General features: G+C 42.4%; 1 long non-coding RNA gene across 1 annotated transcript; it reads right to left on the reverse strand.

Moving 5' to 3' along the window:
- Positions 1–1,289: 1,289 nt before the first annotated feature.
- On the reverse strand, positions 1,290–3,494 carry LOC118420577. Its single transcript, XR_004831757.1, has 3 exons — positions 3,296–3,494; positions 2,813–2,914; positions 1,290–1,307 (listed from the first exon to the last, which is right to left on the reverse strand). It is a non-coding gene; the product is annotated as an uncharacterized LOC118420577 (long non-coding RNA).
- Between the last annotated feature and the right edge of the window lie 3,696 nt (positions 3,495–7,190).

Below are 7,190 nucleotides of genomic sequence, written 5' to 3' on the forward strand. Positions count from 1 at the left end.
ACGGATAGCCCACCACGGCCCAGATCCTCCCATGTACGCAATCAGGCACGTGAAAATCATGATCAGGAAGGCAAATGTTGTATCCAACTTTCGTCAGTATCTAACTTTCGTAATATGCCGAATCCTGGATATCCAGGAATCGTCCTGAGCAGAAGGACGATTCCTGGATATCCAGAAATCGTCGCAAACAGGACGTTTCCTGGATAGACGACGGTGTTTATCCAGAACGTGTACGTGGGGGTGGAGCTTCCTGTTTTCGAGGGAGGAGACTATGCGGAGGGCGGGGGTATGTTGTTTTCGTCAGAAAGCCGCCATCTTTGTATCTCCCCGCAAGAAGATCGTGTAGTTTATTCTGCTGATCCTGGTGTTACAGAACTTAAACGAATGTTGATAATGATACTTTGATGTTTACATGTTACTTACGTATCAGGCCCAAAATGCTTTTTGCGTAATGAATTAACAAATGGCAGTCAAGATGGGATAAAGTTACTGTTGTTTTCCGTATAGCGACACATTCACGGTAACGTGTTAATAGCATCCAGATGGCGTCTCTTTCTCACACAAGGCCTGGTCCACATCCTGGATATCCAGGAAACGGCTTGAACACGAGGACGCTTCCTGGATATCCAGAAAACGGCTTGAACAGGCTCAGGACGAATCCTGGATATCCAGAAAACGGCTTGAACAGACTCAGGACGAATCCTGGATATCCAGAAAACGGCTTGAACAGACTCAGGATGAATCCTGGATATCCAGAAAACGGCCTGAACAGGAGGACGATTCCTGGATATCCAGAAAACGGCCTGAACGCCTGACGAAAATAAGGAATTCTCCCGCCATTTTTGATTTGCGAGCAAGCGGTCACTGTGGGTCACGCACGCACCGCAATGGTATCCTGCACTGCGGGTGCCCCGTAATACTCTGAACGCATGTCTAAAGACAACCGTTGTCCACAACGATAGACAATAACAGTCGCACGACTATATTATGTGTTGTGTGTTTGAAGTTGTTTTTCGTGTAGCATCACATTCTATTTACGTGTTAGTAGCATTCAGATGACGTCCTATCATGGGGAGGGCAGCGGTCACTTCCGGGTTTTAATCTCTCGCAACTTGAGTCTGTCGAGGTCTCACGAGGTCGACCCATATATGGAAACATGGGCGTGCATAATAATGTTTTCTGTACTGTCAATCACCATGATTGACGGCACCGGAAGTACGAATCCTGGATATCTAGTTTTCGTAAGGTTTTTGGACGATTCCTGGAGCCGCCGAAAAGTAGATGCGACAGCAAACACTGGTGTCAACCTAAGTATAACCAACAACAGACGTAACGTTACATTAGTACTGAAAGCACATGCCCTTGCATTTAGGTGCAATTACAAAGGCTTGAAAGTTCGAAATCAGAAATGTTCACCATGAAAGTAGAAGTAATTGATATCATGATGTAAAGCAATGATCAAATTAACGGCACATGCATTTTAAAAGGCAAGGTACATGGCTCAAATCTCACCATGTAAACTGTCACATAACGACGTTAGATGTGTACTAAGTAGAACATTATTCTCATGTAAACTGTCCTACGCGGCAATTATTGTGTTAGATGTGCAGACCATAGTCTCGAGCTCCCCATGTAAACGGTCCTGCATTCAGTTAACAAGATTAGATGTGTAGTCCATAGACTGTGCTCCATATAAACTGTCCTATGTAAACTGTTCTCAAATAACAGTTAGATGTGCAAACTCTGTACTTTCCCCAGGTAAATTGCCTTACCTCAAAAATTGTCCTACAACAAATCACGGTGTAAGACAAGTACAACAAAGCCCCTATATGATACTTACCCTACTTGAAATAACGGTGTTAAAGACATGTAGACCATAGTCTCTCTATGTAAACTGCCCTTCCTGAAATAACGGTGTAAGAGGTGTAGACCGTAGTCTCTCCATGTAAACTGTCCTACCTGAAATAACGGTGTAAGACGTGTAGACCATAGTCTCGCCATACAAACTGTCCTACCTGAAATAACGGTGTAAGATGTGTAGACCGTAGTCTTTCCATGTAAACCGTCCTTCCTGAAATAACGGTGTAAGACGTGTAGACCATATATAGTCTCCCCATATAAACTGTCCTACCTGAAATAACGGTGTAATACGTGTAGACCATAGTCCCCCCATGTAAACTGTCCTACCTGAAATAATGGTGTAAGACGTGTAGACCATAGTCTCCCCATACAAACTGTCCTACCTGAAATAACGGTGTAAGATGTGTAGACCGTAGTCTTTCTATGTAAACTGACCTTCCTGAAATAACGGTGTAAGACGTGTAGACCATAGCCCCCCCCCCCCCATGTAAACTGCCCTACCTGAAATAACGGTGTAAGACGTGTAGACCATAGTCTCCCCATACAAACTGTCCTACCTGAAATAACGGTGTAAGATGTGTAGACCGTAGTCTTTCCATGTAAACCGTCCTTCCTGAAATAACGGTGTAAGACGTGTAGACCGTAGTCTCTCCATGTAAACTGCCCTACCTGAAATAACGGTGTAAGACGTGTAGACCGTAGTCTCTCCATATAAACTGTCCTACCTGAAATAACGGTGTAAGATGTGTAGACCATAGTCCCCCCCCCATGTAAACTGCCCTACCTGAAATAACGGTGTAAGACGTGTAGACCATAGTCTCGCCATACAAACTGTCCTACCTGAAATAACGGTGTAAGATGTGTAGACCATAGTCTTTCCAGGTAAACTGTCCTTCCTGAAATAACGGTGTAAGACGTGTAGACCATAGTCCCCCCATGTAAACTGCCCTACCTGAAATAACGGTGTAAGACGTGTAGACCATAGTCTCTCCATGTAAACTGTCCACCCGTCTTCTTCATTTGCTTCATGAAGAGGTACGTCACCAACAAACCACTGAAAGATGAACATTATGCATTTTGTGCTGAAGCTTAACAGTAAGTTTAGATGAATAAATCATTCATGTAGTCCCATTTTAGAGACAGGAGCTTTATGGTTAATGGTTTTGTAGCATAATCAAGAATTAGTTTTCAGATACACGATGTACGACGGTTGAAAGACAAACATCACTAATGTAGGTGTCATTACAAAGGCTTGAATGTGCCAGGTATGCAAAATGTAGTAGTCAGTCAATAGGAAGTCCGTTTACCAATGTAGACACTGCCAAGTGTCATGTTTGTCTTTGCAGACACAGGTTTAAGGCAAACATTTGATGGCGTGCTTAATTCAGAGTTTTGTTACTATCTGGAAACTTGAGTAAGACTGACATATACATACCTGAGCAGAAGGAATGTGTCGACTGCCATGTTATAGTTACCCCGGATGAAGTACCACCACTGCTCTCGAGCTTTCGCTCTTTCAACCTTGTTTACTGTAATCAATAAATATTGATGATTAATGTTTATCAAAACCCATAGCCGTCACTACTGCAATAAATGGACGGCACCTGAGAATTCTCCTCTACAAACAGTTTCAGATACCCGACAAACAAATAAAGAAAACATTTTTGAAAATGTACATGTGTCCAATAACAGCTCAACAAAAACAATACAGTATACATTTGTAACTGTAGTCAAATAATAGTCATACCTTCAAGTACCCGAATCATAAACCTAGGATTGATTGAAGTGTTAATTAAGAAAATTGTTGATGTTGTTGTTTTAAATTACAGTGCAATGCGTTGCCACTAAGACGGACCATCGTCCGTCATTAGATAACTTTACACGTATACCTTAGAAACACGTATAGACAACCGTTATTCTTGAAAGCCATACTCTAGCGGCGTTGCTACTTGCCTCTGTCGACGGGTCCAAAGAGTTCTGTGTGCCCAAAGATGATCCACAGTGCGCTGATAACCCGAATGCCGTGAAGCGCCGGAAGTTGTCCTGGGTGCTGGGACGTGTTGAACACCTTCTTCGTGTTGGAGTACACCGAACAGGACAGACAGAACCGGCCAACTCGATCAGATGGACAAACAACGGGGTAAGTAACTGAAACCACCCATCTTCTGCGACAAAAAAAAGTGTTCATGTTCTTAAAAAAATATGTCAAGGTTGAAATGAGAGAGAGAGAACTGGTTTATTTAAACACACAATGACATGTACAAGATCAAGATTATTTCAACTTGAAGAGGATCAGAGTACTGATCAAAAGCTTGTTTTTTGTTACAAATTTGCTCAGTGCAAGGACATTTTGACCATTTCTGGGCAACGAACTGACGCTCCCTGTAGCAGCATCTGCCCTCCCTTAGTCAGAAACTTCGATGTTAGACTTCATGTTACAAAGGCTTTTCGGGAGAATTCCCTACCCCAATGCGCCAAAATTGTTTAATCCACTCACATTGGAAATGGGCCTTCTCGTTTCGATAAGCGTGGCAAGTTCTTTAACATGCTTTAGGTGTGGCTCTCCTCAAATAAGGGACCTCCTAAATTTTGTCACTGTTAACCTTTCATTTGAATATACTCACAATTGGTATAATGTTTCTTTTCCTCTTCCGTAAACCGGATGTTGATGAATAACTCATAACATGTGCTGACTGCAAGTACGCAGATGATGATGGCGATAACAGTCCTGTGACAAAAATCAGAGTTGACATTTGCAAAACTCAGTTACACCTTAGTGACCTTACCCCGTGATATTTCTTCTAATCAATCTATTGGGCAGTCATCACCCTTTAGTAAACTGAATGAAATTTCGTAAAATCAGTAAATGAATCCTGAGTTAAATTTATGAAATCAACATCAACAGTAATGTTAACTCACAGTGCAACAACTGCTCCAGCTGAGTAGGTGGCATAAGTCTCCTCCCTCTGACAGTGCACAGTGACTGGGAACCAGGATGGCATCGGCTTCACTCCGAGAAAGCCTTCGGGAAGAGTAAGCAATGGAACACTCTAGTGTAGTGTGCTCATCTCTCTCTCTCTCTCTCTCTCTCTTTTTTTTTCTCTCTCTCTAGCTCACTCACATAGCTTAATGTTACAATACGAACATACCTGTTTCCGTGAGGTGTTGTATTTCTGAGTCACTGCAGGATTTAGGAACGCAGACACCTTGTCTGAAGTTTTCATCATTATCATGGAAACTCTGGGAGGAAACAAGAATCAAACTTTGTTTCATCATGAAATGTACACATATATATATATGAATCTACCTCCAGTTTGACGAGTCCGGCCTTGTGCTACAGCTACAAAATCATCTCAGTTTTCTTCAATATTGCGTGCACCGTAATGCACTTACCAATGCCGCGGCCTCTGGTGTTTTTGCCCACGTCACAAGGCAGTAAATGGCCTGGATACCTTCCGGCCTGTCCACAGCGTTGTTGGCATCAGTTGTGCACTCTTTGTAGTTTCCGATGTCCAACCAGTTACCTTGGAATACTCCCGAAGGTGTCAGTTTCCCTGTGCCGTCCAGCACTGGGGTGGGTTAGAGGGTACAAACGGTCAGTGAACGGGGGTAGAAGCTCTAAAAGGTGATGTCCGAACCACATTGTAATCTTATTTTCTAGGAGACAGAATTAGAAGTAAGCGACGAATTATATATGGAGGAAATGAAACTCTTCTAAAAATATTATATTTTTAACTACTAGTAACTGGCCAGCATCCTTTCAATGACAGTAGCGGGTGTTAATTAAAATCATCTTAAGTTAATTCGGTGCAATATGAATTACATGTTATATACACGTTGAAAGCTTAGGGAAATCCTAATCTCATTAAGGACTATTGCAACATGTTACAATTGTAAATGAGAAAGAGAAGAACATCGAGAGATAAATATTATGCAAATAAAGACCTAAATAGGATAAGTAATGACAAAATACCATAATCACATTGTGGTAAATGACGGCAATTTCTTATATTGGGCATTTAGAAGTTATGCACATCAGTCATGTAAATGAGAACCTTATTAGCATATATCATCAGACATTGCTATTAAAACCTGTGCACGTCTGTTATTTGCGTAGAGAAGATGATCAACTAATATAATTCATGCAAATGAGCACCGTATTGTGATATAAAAATCAAAACTTTGTACTCACTAAGTTGGGCGTACGACTTAGCCAGTGTAGTATCATTATGCACGGTGTAAGTATGGCTGTAACACGTTGGGCTGATCTGACCAGTGGATAAAAGGTCCAGAACGCTTGTCCAGTTGATCGGTTTATTCTTCTCCATTTCTGCGAAGTAGTCCGGAAAGTCATCCAGGATTGCCTGAGACTGTGCCGTAGTGTGTGGACAGTGGCACAGCGACAGCACGGCTAGGAGCATACCCCCTGCTGTACCCTTCATTTTGCTATCAACTACAGCCAGTAAGACTCGACGAACGATGTGCGCTGTAAGAAAAATTGACTGTGTTAAACAGGATAAGTACCACCAGTCGAGCTGGTCACATGTGCTGGACTTAACCTTCACCTGAGGTGAGACCTGCCTGGCATATGGAATCAACTACGGAAACACGGACAGACAGACGTCCTTGACCGAAAGCCATGGCCAGTGCCTTTCTCAAGGATTCAACTCAGTAGCAGACCATGGAGACTTGGCGTACAGTCCAAGGTACATAGCCTTACTTTAAAGATGTCCGCTTCAACAATTTGGCTTTCAGATTTTACCAAATGCCTTTGACTTTATTTAAATTGCAACACGACAATACAGTATGCTGCACCAAATGCCTTATCTACAGCTGGTCAATTTGACTTAACCTATACCAGACCCACACCATGGCATAACTGAAAACAAAACGGTCTTAAAGCTATAAACATAGAGTGGTATATCCATACACATACACGATATCACAAAAAAAAACGAAGTTTCTGGTGATTTCTTTTACGATAATAGATTCTTAAAAAGTCAAGGTAGGGGCTGCTCTTGTGTCTGCCTGTCTGGCGGTAGACTGTTCCCGGCATTAGGTCCGGGGTAGCCTATGGATCTTCTGAAAGTCTCTATGTTGTCGCCTACATACGTGATTGGGTACTAAGTAGGGGTGGGTACCGGTACAGAAAATTCAGATGTAGGTCCGGTTCAGGTCCAGAGGATCAGGTCCAGGTACGGAACTGAACCTGGACCTAATTCATGTCTTTGTGAAAATTAAACTTGTGAATGGGCGACACTCAAAACGACGTTACAAAGGAATCTGTTTGGTGACTTCCACTGGTAATTTCCAATCCTATCTTCATGTAA

This window comes from Branchiostoma floridae, chromosome 8, assembly GCF_000003815.2.
Source record: "Branchiostoma floridae strain S238N-H82 chromosome 8, Bfl_VNyyK, whole genome shotgun sequence".
Classification (NCBI taxonomy): Eukaryota; Metazoa; Chordata; class Leptocardii; order Amphioxiformes; family Branchiostomatidae; genus Branchiostoma; species Branchiostoma floridae.